The 12,275-nt window shown below is 42.3% G+C and overlaps 1 long non-coding RNA gene and 12 other non-coding genes across 19 annotated transcripts in view; 12 read left to right on the top strand and 1 right to left on the bottom strand.

Moving 5' to 3' along the window:
• The first annotated feature begins 404 nt into the window (after nucleotides 1-404).
• trnag-gcc (transfer RNA glycine (anticodon GCC)) lies at nucleotides 405-475 on the top strand. Its single transcript has one exon. It is a non-coding gene; the product is annotated as a tRNA-Gly (tRNA).
• A 695-nt stretch (nucleotides 476-1,170) lies between these two features.
• Nucleotides 1,171-1,241, top strand: trnag-gcc (transfer RNA glycine (anticodon GCC)). Its single transcript has one exon. It is a non-coding gene; the product is annotated as a tRNA-Gly (tRNA).
• Nucleotides 1,242-1,936: 695 nt separating this feature from the next.
• Nucleotides 1,937-2,007, top strand: trnag-gcc (transfer RNA glycine (anticodon GCC)). The gene has a single exon. It is a non-coding gene; the product is annotated as a tRNA-Gly (tRNA).
• A 696-nt stretch (nucleotides 2,008-2,703) lies between these two features.
• Nucleotides 2,704-2,774, top strand: trnag-gcc (transfer RNA glycine (anticodon GCC)). The gene has a single exon. It is a non-coding gene; the product is annotated as a tRNA-Gly (tRNA).
• Nucleotides 2,775-3,470: 696 nt separating this feature from the next.
• Nucleotides 3,471-3,541, top strand: trnag-gcc (transfer RNA glycine (anticodon GCC)). Its single transcript has one exon. It is a non-coding gene; the product is annotated as a tRNA-Gly (tRNA).
• Nucleotides 3,542-4,236: 695 nt separating this feature from the next.
• On the top strand, nucleotides 4,237-4,307 carry trnag-gcc (transfer RNA glycine (anticodon GCC)). Its single transcript has one exon. It is a non-coding gene; the product is annotated as a tRNA-Gly (tRNA).
• Nucleotides 4,308-5,002: 695 nt separating this feature from the next.
• Nucleotides 5,003-5,073, top strand: trnag-gcc (transfer RNA glycine (anticodon GCC)). The gene has a single exon. It is a non-coding gene; the product is annotated as a tRNA-Gly (tRNA).
• Nucleotides 5,074-5,769: 696 nt separating this feature from the next.
• trnag-gcc (transfer RNA glycine (anticodon GCC)) lies at nucleotides 5,770-5,840 on the top strand. Its single transcript has one exon. It is a non-coding gene; the product is annotated as a tRNA-Gly (tRNA).
• A 696-nt stretch (nucleotides 5,841-6,536) lies between these two features.
• trnag-gcc (transfer RNA glycine (anticodon GCC)) lies at nucleotides 6,537-6,610 on the top strand. Its single transcript has one exon. It is a non-coding gene; the product is annotated as a tRNA-Gly (tRNA).
• Nucleotides 6,611-7,306: 696 nt separating this feature from the next.
• On the top strand, nucleotides 7,307-7,377 carry trnag-gcc (transfer RNA glycine (anticodon GCC)). The gene has a single exon. It is a non-coding gene; the product is annotated as a tRNA-Gly (tRNA).
• A 696-nt stretch (nucleotides 7,378-8,073) lies between these two features.
• Nucleotides 8,074-8,144, top strand: trnag-gcc (transfer RNA glycine (anticodon GCC)). Its single transcript has one exon. It is a non-coding gene; the product is annotated as a tRNA-Gly (tRNA).
• A 696-nt stretch (nucleotides 8,145-8,840) lies between these two features.
• trnag-gcc (transfer RNA glycine (anticodon GCC)) lies at nucleotides 8,841-8,911 on the top strand. The gene has a single exon. It is a non-coding gene; the product is annotated as a tRNA-Gly (tRNA).
• Nucleotides 8,912-10,549: 1,638 nt separating this feature from the next.
• Nucleotides 10,550-12,275, bottom strand: part of LOC115134036 (uncharacterized) — a 112,443-nt gene continuing 110,717 nt past the window's right edge. For all 7 annotated transcript variants that reach the window (XR_010464683.1, XR_010464684.1, XR_010464680.1 and 4 more), the window contains 2 exons: nucleotides 11,095-11,226; nucleotides 10,550-11,001 (listed from right to left, as the gene is read on the bottom strand). This is a non-coding gene — a long non-coding RNA (uncharacterized LOC115134036). The remainder of the gene's footprint in view (nucleotides 11,002-11,094; nucleotides 11,227-12,275) is intronic.

The raw sequence follows: 12,275 nt of genomic DNA, 5'->3' as shown, positions 1-12,275 counted from the left end.
CCTAAATATTTATAAAACTAAAGACATTGTATTTGGAACAAAACAACACTATCAACAAGGCAGGTTGGAAATTGAGCAAGTTGAGATGACTAAACTGCTTGGAGTAACCCTAGATTGTAAACTGTCATGGTCAAAACATATTGACGCAGTAGTAGCTAAGACAGGGAGAAGTCTGTCTATAATAAAGCGATGCTCTACCTTCTTAACAACACTATCAACAAGGCAGGTCCTACAGTTTTGTAGCACCTTGAATACTGTTTGATGAGTACTGTGTTACCGGAAAATCGGGCACAACGGAGTTTGAGAAATTCCTTGTTCCTTGACAATGGTGTTCTTCTGTTTTTAGTCACTCCACTCTACTCGCATTGTTTGAGGCCGGGAACCCCTTTTAGTAGTCTATCTAAGCATTGGTGGTTCAGTGGTAGAATTCTCGCCTGCCACGCGGGAGGCCCGGGTTCGATTCCCGGCCAATGCATGTTCCATTTCAGGGCGGCAGGTAGTGTTTTCAGACCTCGCCAGTGACTGTTACTTGTAAAAGAGTCTTAGGGCTAGAGCGGAAGCCAAATTCCTTTTGGACCTTGTGTACATTTTTACTAACGACATGCCACTGACTTTGAGTAAAGCCATGTGTATGCGGATGACTCTACACTATACACGTCAGCTACTACAGCGACTGAAATGACTGCAACACTCAACAAAGAGCTGCAGTTAGTTTCAGAGTGGGTAGCAAGGAGTAAGTTAGCCCTAAATATTTATAAAACTAAAGACATTGTATTTGGAACAAAACACTCACTAAACCCTAAAGCTCAACTAAATCTTGTAATAAGTCACGTGGAAATTGAGCAAGTTGAGATGACTAAACTGCTTGGAGTAACCTAGATTGTAAACTGTCATGGTCAAAACATATTGACGCAGTAGTAGCTAAGACAGGGAGAAGTCTGTCTATAATAAAGCGATGCTCTACCTTCTTAACAACACTATCAACAAGGCAGGTCCTACAGTTTTGTAGCACCTTGAATACTGTTTGATGAGTACTGTGTTACCGGAAAATCGGGCACAACGGAGTTTGAGAAATTCCTTGTTCCTTGACAATGGTGTTCTTCTGTTTTTAGTCACTCCACTCTACTCGCATTGTTTGAGGCCGGGAACCCCTTTTAGTAGTCTATCTAAGCATTGGTGGTTCAGTGGTAGAATTCTCGCCTGCCACGCGGGAGGCCCGGGTTCGATTCCCGGCCAATGCATGTTCCATTTAGGGGCGGCAGGTAGTGTTTTCAGACCTCGCCAGTGACTGTTACTTGTAAAAGAGTCTTAGGGCTAGAGCGGAAGCCAAATTCCTTTTGGACCTTGTGTACATTTTTACTAACGACATGCCACTGACTTTGAGTAAAGCCATGTGTATGCGGATGACTCTACACTATACACGTCAGCTACTACAGCGACTGAAATGACTGCAACACTCAACAAAGAGCTGCAGTTAGTTTCAGAGTGGGTAGCAAGGAGTAAGTTAGCCCTAAATATTTATAAAACTAAAAGCATTGTATTTGGAACAAAACACTCACTAAACCCTAAAGCTCAACTAAATCTTGTAATAAGTCACGTGGAAATTGAGCAAGTTGAGATGACTAAACTGCTTGGAGTAACCCTAGATTGTAAACTGTCATGGTCAAAACATATTGACGCAGTAGTAGCTAAGACAGGGAGAAGTCTGTCTATAATAAGCGATGCTCTACCTTCTTAACAACACTATCAACAAGGCAGGTCCTACAGTTTTGTAGCACCTTGAATACTGTTTGATGAGTACTGTGTTACCGGAAAATCGGGCACAACGGAGTTTGAGAAATTCCTTGTTCCTTGACAATGGTGTTCTTCTGTTTTTAGTCACTCCACTCTACTCGCATTGTTTGAGGCCGGGAACCCCTTTTAGTAGTCTATCTAAGCATTGGTGGTTCAGTGGTAGAATTCTCGCCTGCCACGCGGGAGGCCCGGGTTCGATTCCCGGCCAATGCATGTTCCATTTCAGGGCGGCAGGTAGTGTTTTCAGACCTCGCCAGTGACTGTTACTTGTAAAAGAGTCTTAGGGCTAGAGCGGAAGCCAAATTCCTTTTGGACCTTGTGTACATTTTTACTAACGACATGCCACTGACTTTGAGTAAAGCCATGTGTATGCGGATGACTCTACACTATACACGTCAGCTACTACAGCGACTGAAATGACTGCAACACTCAACAAAGAGCTGCAGTTAGTTTCAGAGTGGGTAGCAAGGAGTAAGTTAGCCCTAAATATTTATAAAACTAAAGACATTGTATTTGGAACAAAACACTCACTAAACCCTAAAGCTCAACTAAATCTTGTAATAAGTCACGTGGAAATTGAGCAAGTTGAGATGACTAAACTGCTTGGAGTAACCCTAGATTGTAAACTGTCATGGTCAAAACATATTGACGCAGTAGTAGCTAAGACAGGGAGAAGTCTGTCTATAATAAAGCGATGCTCTACCTTCTTAACAACACTATCAACAAGGCAGGTCCTACAGTTTTGTAGCACCTTGAATACTGTTTGATGAGTACTGTGTTACCGGAAAATCGGGCACAACGGAGTTTGAGAAATTCCTTGTTCCTTGACAATGGTGTTCTTCTGTTTTTAGTCACTCCACTCTACTCGCATTGTTTGAGGCCGGGAACCCCTTTTAGTAGTCTATCTAAGCATTGGTGGTTCAGTGGTAGAATTCTCGCCTGCCACGCGGGAGGCCCGGGTTCGATTCCCGGCCAATGCATGTTCCATTTCAGGGCGGCAGGTAGTGTTTTCAGACCTCGCCAGTGACTGTTACTTGTAAAAGAGTCTTAGGGCTAGAGCGGAAGCCAAATTCCTTTTGGACCTTGTGTACATTTTTACTAACGACATGCCACTGACTTTGAGTAAAGCCATGTGTATGCGGATGACTCTACACTATACACGTCAGCTACTACAGCGACTGAAATGACTGCAACACTCAACAAAGAGCTGCAGTTAGTTTCAGAGTGGGTAGCAAGGAGTAAGTTAGCCCTAAATATTTATAAAACTAAAAGCATTGTATTTGGAACAAAACACTCACTAAACCCTAAAGCTCAACTAAATCTTGTAATAAGTCACGTGGAAATTGAGCAAGTTGAGATGACTAAACTGCTTGGAGTAACCCTAGATTGTAAACTGTCATGGTCAAAACATATTGACGCAGTAGTAGCTAAGACAGGGAGAAGTCTGTCTATAATAAAGCGATGCTCTACCTTCTTAACAACACTATCAACAAGGCAGGTCCTACAGTTTTGTAGCACCTTGAATACTGTTTGATGAGTACTGTGTTACCGGAAAATCGGGCACAACGGAGTTTGAGAAATTCCTTGTTCCTTGACAATGGTGTTCTTCTGTTTTTAGTCACTCCACTCTACTCGCATTGTTTGAGGCCGGGAACCCCTTTTAGTAGTCTATCTAAGCATTGGTGGTTCAGTGGTAGAATTCTCGCCTGCCACGCGGGAGGCCCGGGTTCGATTCCCGGCCAATGCATGTTCCATTTTAGGGCGGCAGGTAGTGTTTTCAGACCTCGCCAGTGACTGTTACTTGTAAAAGAGTCTTAGGGCTAGAGCGGAAGCCAAATTCCTTTTGGACCTTGTGTACATTTTTACTAACGACATGCCACTGACTTTGAGTAAAGCCATGTGTATGCGGATGACTCTACACTATACACGTCAGCTACTACAGCGACTGAAATGACTGCAACACTCAACAAAGAGCTGCAGTTAGTTTCAGAGTGGGTAGCAAGGAGTAAGTTAGCCCTAAATATTTATAAAACTAAAGACATTGTATTTGGAACAAAACACTCACTAAACCCTAAAGCTCAACTAAATCTTGTAATAAGTCACGTGGAAATTGAGCAAGTTGAGATGACTAAACTGCTTGGAGTAACCTAGATTGTAAACTGTCATGGTCAAAACATATTGACGCAGTAGTAGCTAAGACAGGGAGAAGTCTGTCTATAATAAAGCGATGCTCTACCTTCTTAACAACACTATCAACAAGGCAGGTCCTACAGTTTTGTAGCACCTTGAATACTGTTTGATGAGTACTGTGTTACCGGAAAATCGGGCACAACGGAGTTTGAGAAATTCCTTGTTCCTTGACAATGGTGTTCTTCTGTTTTTAGTCACTCCACTCTACTCGCATTGTTTGAGGCCGGGAACCCCTTTTAGTAGTCTATCTAAGCATTGGTGGTTCAGTGGTAGAATTCTCGCCTGCCACGCGGGAGGCCCGGGTTCGATTCCCGGCCAATGCATGTTCCATTTTAGGGCGGCAGGTAGTGTTTTCAGACCTCGCCAGTGACTGTTACTTGTAAAAGAGTCTTAGGGCTAGAGCGGAAGCCAAATTCCTTTTGGACCTTGTGTACATTTTTACTAACGACATGCCACTGACTTTGAGTAAAGCCATGTGTATGCGGATGACTCTACACTATACACGTCAGCTACTACAGCGACTGAAATGACTGCAACACTCAACAAAGAGCTGCAGTTAGTTTCAGAGTGGGTAGCAAGGAGTAAGTTAGCCCTAAATATTTATAAAACTAAAGACATTGTATTTGGAACAAAACACTCACTAAACCCTAAAGCTCAACTAAATCTTGTAATAAGTCACGTGGAAATTGAGCAAGTTGAGATGACTAAACTGCTTGGAGTAACCTAGATTGTAAACTGTCATGGTCAAAACATATTGACGCAGTAGTAGCTAAGACAGGGAGAAGTCTGTCTATAATAAAGCGATGCTCTACCTTCTTAACAACACTATCAACAAGGCAGGTCCTACAGTTTTGTAGCACCTTGAATACTGTTTGATGAGTACTGTGTTACCGGAAAATCGGGCACAACGGAGTTTGAGAAATTCCTTGTTCCTTGACAATGGTGTTCTTCTGTTTTTAGTCACTCCACTCTACTCGCATTGTTTGAGGCCGGGAACCCCTTTTAGTAGTCTATCTAAGCATTGGTGGTTCAGTGGTAGAATTCTCGCCTGCCACGCGGGAGGCCCGGGTTCGATTCCCGGCCAATGCATGTTCCATTTTTGGGCGGCAGGTAGTGTTTTCAGACCTCGCCAGTGACTGTTACTTGTAAAAGAGTCTTAGGGCTAGAGCGGAAGCCAAATTCCTTTTGGACCTTGTGTACATTTTTACTAACGACATGCCACTGACTTTGAGTAAAGCCATGTGTATGCGGATGACTCTACACTATACACGTCAGCTACTACAGCGACTGAAATGACTGCAACACTCAACAAAGAGCTGCAGTTAGTTTCAGAGTGGGTAGCAAGGAGTAAGTTAGCCCTAAATATTTATAAAACTAAAGACATTGTATTTGGAACAAAACACTCACTAAACCCTAAAGCTCAACTAAATCTTGTAATAAGTCACGTGGAAATTGAGCAAGTTGAGATGACTAAACTGCTTGGAGTAACCCTAGATTGTAAACTGTCATGGTCAAAACATATTGACGCAGTAGTAGCTAAGACAGGGAGAAGTCTGTCTATAATAAAGCGATGCTCTACCTTCTTAACAACACTATCAACAAGGCAGGTCCTACAGTTTTGTAGCACCTTGAATACTGTTTGATGAGTACTGTGTTACCGGAAAATCGGGCACAACGGAGTTTGAGAAATTCCTTGTTCCTTGACAATGGTGTTCTTCTGTTTTTAGTCACTCCACTCTACTCGCATTGTTTGAGGCCGGGAACCCCTTTTAGTAGTCTATCTAAGCATTGGTGGTTCAGTGGTAGAATTCTCGCCTGCCACGCGGGAGGCCCGGGTTCGATTCCCGGCCAATGCATGTTCCATTTCAGGGCGGCAGGTAGTGTTTTCAGACCTCGCCAGTGACTGTTACTTGTAAAAGAGTCTTAGGGCTAGAGCGGAAGCCAAATTCCTTTTGGACCTTGTGTACATTTTTACTAACGACATGCCACTGACTTTGAGTAAAGCCATGTGTATGCGGATGACTCTACACTATACACGTCAGCTACTACAGCGACTGAAATGACTGCAACACTCAACAAAGAGCTGCAGTTAGTTTCAGAGTGGGTAGCAAGGAGTAAGTTAGCCCTAAATATTTATAAAACTAAAGACATTGTATTTGGAACAAAACACTCACTAAACCCTAAAGCTCAACTAAATCTTGTAATAAGTCACGTGGAAATTGAGCAAGTTGAGATGACTAAACTGCTTGGAGTAACCCTAGATTGTAAACTGTCATGGTCAAAACATATTGACGCAGTAGTAGCTAAGACAGGGAGAAGTCTGTCTATAATAAAGCGATGCTCTACCTTCTTAACAACACTATCAACAAGGCAGGTCCTACAGTTTTGTAGCACCTTGAATACTGTTTGATGAGTACTGTGTTACCGGAAAATCGGGCACAACGGAGTTTGAGAAATTCCTTGTTCCTTGACAATGGTGTTCTTCTGTTTTTAGTCACTCCACTCTACTCGCATTGTTTGAGGCCGGGAACCCCTTTTAGTAGTCTATCTAAGCATTGGTGGTTCAGTGGTGGTAGAATTCTCGCCTGCCACGCGGGAGGCCCGGGTTCGATTCCCGGCCAATGCATGTTCCATTTCAGGGCGGCAGGTAGTGTTTTCAGACCTCGCCAGTGACTGTTACTTGTAAAAGAGTCTTAGGGCTAGAGCGGAAGCCAAATTCCTTTTGGACCTTGTGTACATTTTTACTAACGACATGCCACTGACTTTGAGTAAAGCCATGTGTATGCGGATGACTCTACACTATACACGTCAGCTACTACAACGACTGAAATGACTGCAACACTCAACAAAGAGCTGCAGTTAGTTTCAGAGTGGGTAGCAAGGAGTAAGTTAGCCCTAAATATTTATAAAACTAAAGACATTGTATTTGGAACAAAACACTCACTAAACCCTAAAGCTCAACTAAATCTTGTAATAAGTCACGTGGAAATTGAGCAAGTTGAGATGACTAAACTGCTTGGAGTAACCCTAGATTGTAAACTGTCATGGTCAAAACATATTGACGCAGTAGTAGCTAAGACAGGGAGAAGTCTGTCTATAATAAAGCGATGCTCTACCTTCTTAACAACACTATCAACAAGGCAGGTCCTACAGTTTTGTAGCACCTTGAATACTGTTTGATGAGTACTGTGTTACCGGAAAATCGGGCACAACGGAGTTTGAGAAATTCCTTGTTCCTTGACAATGGTGTTCTTCTGTTTTTAGTCACTCCACTCTACTCGCATTGTTTGAGGCCGGGAACCCCTTTTAGTAGTCTATCTAAGCATTGGTGGTTCAGTGGTAGAATTCTCGCCTGCCACGCGGGAGGCCCGGGTTCGATTCCCGGCCAATGCATGTTCCATTTTAGGGCGGCAGGTAGTGTTTTCAGACCTCGCCAGTGACTGTTACTTGTAAAAGAGTCTTAGGGCTAGAGCGGAAGCCAAATTCCTTTTGGACCTTGTGTACATTTTTACTAACGACATGCCACTGACTTTGAGTAAAGCCATGTGTATGCGGATGACTCTACACTATACACGTCAGCTACTACAGCGACTGAAATGACTGCAACACTCAACAAAGAGCTGCAGTTAGTTTCAGAGTGGGTAGCAAGGAGTAAGTTAGCCCTAAATATTTATAAAACTAAAAGCATTGTATTTGGAACAAAACACTCACTAAACCCTAAAGCTCAACTAAATCTTGTAATAAGTCACGTGGAAATTGAGCAAGTTGAGATGACTAAACTGCTTGGAGTAACCCTAGATTGTAAACTGTCATGGTCAAAACATATTGACGCAGTAGTAGCTAAGACAGGGAGAAGTCTGTCTATAATAAAGCGATGCTCTACCTTCTTAACAACACTATCAACAAGGCAGGTCCTACAGTTTTGTAGCACCTTGAATACTGTTTGATGAGTACTGTGTTACCGGAAAATCGGGCACAACGGAGTTTGAGAAATTCCTTGTTCCTTGACAATGGTGTTCTTCTGTTTTTAGTCACTCCACTCTACTCGCATTGTTTGAGGCCGGGAACCCCTTTTAGTAGTCTATCTAAGCATTGGTGGTTCAGTGGTAGAATTCTCGCCTGCCACGCGGGAGGCCTGGGTTCGATTCCCGGCCAATGCATGTTCCATTTCAGGGCGGCAGGTAGTGTTTTCAGACCTCGCCAGTGACTGTTACTTGTAAAAGAGTCTTAGGGCTAGAGCGGAAGCCAAATTCCTTTTGGACCTTGTGTACATTTTTACTAACGACATGCCACTGACTTTGAGTAAAGCCATGTGTATGCGGATGACTCTACACTATACACGTCAGCTACTACAGCGACTGAAATGACTGCAACACTCAACAAAGAGCTGCAGTTAGTTTCAGAGTGGGTAGCAAGGAGTAAGTTAGCCCTAAATATTTATAAAACTAAAGACATTGTATTTGGAACAAAACACTCACTAAACCCTAAAGCTCAACTAAATCTTGTAATAAGTCACGTGGAAATTGAGCAAGTTGAGATGACTAAACTGCTTGGAGTAACCCTAGATTGTAAACTGTCATGGTCAAAACATATTGACGCAGTAGTAGCTAAGACAGGGAGAAGTCTGTCTATAATAAAGCGATGCTCTACCTTCTTAACAACACTATCAACAAGGCAGGTCCTACAGTTTTGTAGCACCTTGAATACTGTTTGATGAGTACTGTGTTACCGGAAAATCGGGCACAACGGAGTTTGAGAAATTCCTTGTTCCTTGACAATGGTGTTCTTCTGTTTTTAGTCACTCCACTCTACTCGCATTGTTTGAGGCCGGGAACCCCTTTTAGTAGTCTATCTAAGCATTGGTGGTTCAGTGGTAGAATTCTCGCCTGCCACGCGGGAGGCCCGGGTTCGATTCCCGGCCAATGCATGTTCCATTTTTGGGCGGCAGGTAGTGTTTTCAGACCTCGCCAGTGACTGTTACTTGTAAAAGAGTCTTAGGGCTAGAGCGGAAGCCAAATTCCTTTTGGACCTTGTGTACATTTTTACTAACGACATGCCACTGACTTTGAGTAAAGCCATGTGTATGCGGATGACTCTACACTATACACGTCAGCTACTACAACGACTGAAATGACTGCAACACTCAACAAAGAGCTGCAGTTAGTTTCAGAGTGGGTAGCAAGGAGTAAGTTAGCCCTAAATATTTATAAAACTAAAGACATTGTATTTGGAACAAAACACTCACTAAACCCTAAAGCTCAACTAAATCTTGTAATAAGTCACGTGGAAATTGAGCAAGTTGAGATGACTAAACTGCTTGGAGCAACCCTAGATTGTAAACTGTCATGGTCAAAACATATTGACGCAGTAGTAGCTAAGACAGGGAGAAGTCTGTCTATAATAAAGCGATACTCTACCTTCTTAACAACACTATCAACAAGGCAGGTCCTACAGTTTTGTAGCACCTTGACTACTGTTTGATGAGTACTGTGTTACCGGAAAATCGGGCACAACGGAGTTTGAGAAATTCCTTGTTCCTTGACAATGGTGTTCTTCTGTTTTTAGTCACTCCACTCTACTCGCATTGTTTGAGGCCGGGAACCCCTTTTAGTAGTCTATCTAAGCATTGGTGGTTCAGTGGTAGAATTCTCGCCTGCCACGCGGGAGGCCCGGGTTCGATTCCCGGCAAATGCATGTTCCATTTTAGGGCGGCAGGTAGTGTTTTCAGACCTCGCCAGTGACTGTTACTTGTAAAAGAGTCTTAGGACTAGAGCGGAAGCCAAATTCCTTTTGGACCTTGTGTACATTTTTACTAACGACATGCCACTGACTTTGAGTAAAGCCATGTGTATGCGGATGACTCTACACTATACACGTCAGCTACTACAGCGACTGAAATGACTGCAACACTCAACAAAGAGCTGCAGTTAGTTTCAGAGTGGGTAGCAAGGAGTAAGTTAGGCCTAAATATTTATAAAACTAAAGACATTGTATTTGGAACAAAACACTCACTAAACCCTAAAGCTCAACTAAATCTTGTAATAAGTCACGTGGAAATTGAGCAAGTTGAGATGACTAAACTGCTTGGAGTAACCCTAGATTGTAAACTGTCATGGTCAAAACATATTGACGCAGTAGTAGCTAAGACAGGGAGAAGTCTGTCTATAATAAAGCGATGCTCTACCTTCTTAACAACACTATCAACAAGGCAGGTCCTACAGTTTTGTAGCACCTTGACTACTGTTCATAGAGGGGAGGGGGTAAGACAGAATCAATCAACAACAGCTTTTGAGACACGATTCGATCCCTCCTTGGGGCACTACTTGATTGAGTAACTAAAACACTAAACAATCACAATATAGTGACTTTTGGTCAATTATAACATGTATTAATTATAGAATTGTGTCAGTTTTTAATGATAAACCTTTAAACTGCAATCTCTCCTCACCACTCTATTTTTAAGCTCCAGATGACAAAACCTGCACACAGCCCAAGGGTTGCAGGTCTGCCGACTTCTGGTCACACATTGTATTAGGAGAAATATCCAATAAACCAAAGACATTGCTTTAACTGTAAATGTACTTTATTGAAGATATTTTCCTCAAATAAAATGTAGCATACATAAAATAAACAAGTTATTACAATGTATTTACATTGGGTCTAGTGTGTGTGTGTGTGTGTGTGAGAGAGGGAAGCATGTTTTTCAAATCAGAAAAAAAGTACACAGAATTTCCTAAAACTGTACACACAAGTCTTTTACAATATTATCAATCACACGTTGATTTGATAGATATTTAGAGCAGATATTGATAATGGATATGTAGGAGTAGATATCTCCAATCATAAAATAAAATGCAGCAAATATTACAACTTATTTACATTGTGGATAATGTATGTGCATGTTTTTTTTTTTTTTTTTCCTTGTCAGCCACCCATCTCTGCTTTGTCAGTCTTGATAGGCCCAGTGTATGCACTTCTGGGTGAAGCTGTCAGGCAGTGGTGGAGAGCATGGCAGATCTGAAAGACAGAGGCACAAAGTGACAGTAAGTATACAGCTCAACAACATGTCTGTTGGTGTGGGTGAGCATATGTAATATAATTCTGAATTACCTGTATCCATCTGGTAATCCTTAAAAGTTTCTCCCTTCACGGCCAGTGTAGTAGGAACTGGTTCAGCTGGTAAACTAAATACCACACCAGTGGACTGCTGTGTCTGCAGCTGAACTGCTGAGCATGGCAGATCTAAAATAGAGAGGCACAATTTTCTTAACTGACAATAATCATACAACTAAATAGACTGAATAGACTGAAATAGACTGAATGAGTGGGGATCCATAATAAACACAACAAATTAATTAAGTGTGTGTGTTTGTGTGTCTCTGGCAACCTATGTAGCAGACTTAATTTTCCCAACTGCTCATTGTACTTTCCCTTGCAATCTGATGTGTGTGTTGTGTTATTATGACTTAGAAGTGTCAACCTGACCACATCCTTGTAGAAGGAAATCAGTGATTAGCTAGGGAAAAATGACTATCAACAGTGTTCAGTAAAAAGGATATAAAATATTCAAATCTGGATTGACAACTAGGCTAAATCATGTGAAGTTATAAACCTCTAGGGATTAGTCTACACTCAAGTTAAATAAAGGATGCAAGACATGAGCTCTAGGACCATGCCTCAGGACTACCTGGCATGATGACTCCTGACTGTCCCTGTCTCTAGTCCACCTAGTTGTGCTGCTTATCCAGTCTCTGCTGTTTCTGTCTGCAGCTATGGAACCCTGACCTGCTCAAGGCTCACCGGAGGTACTAACTCATCCCAGACCCGCTGTTTGATCCTGTCTCTCTACCGGACCTACTGTCTCAACCTCTAAATGCTCAGCTATGAAGAGCTAACTGGTATTTACTCTTGAGGTGCTGAACTATTGCACCCTCTATAATTTGACACTGCTGGTCATCTATGAATGTTTAAACGTCTTGAAGAATAATCTGGCTAAATGGTTGTACTCTTTTATAATCTCCACCAGCACAGCCAGACGAGGACTGGCCACCACTCAGAGCCTGGTTCCTCTAGGTTTCTTCCTAGGGAGTTTTTCCTAGCCACTGTGCTTCTTTGTCTGCATTGCTTGCTCTTTGGGGTTTTAGGCTGGGTATCTGTATAAGCACTTTGTGACAGCTGCTGATGTAAACAGGGCTTTATAAAATACATTTGATAGATTGAGTTACTGACATGAATAGAAGCATATGTAAGACACTGACAGTGTCTTACATTTCCTCAATTTGATTTATTTT

Source organism: Oncorhynchus nerka, linkage group LG9a (assembly GCF_034236695.1).
Source record: "Oncorhynchus nerka isolate Pitt River linkage group LG9a, Oner_Uvic_2.0, whole genome shotgun sequence".
Taxonomy (NCBI): Eukaryota; Metazoa; Chordata; class Actinopteri; order Salmoniformes; family Salmonidae; genus Oncorhynchus; species Oncorhynchus nerka.
Note: the sequence above shows the minus strand (reverse complement) of the source record. Positions and strands in the feature narration are given on the sequence as shown.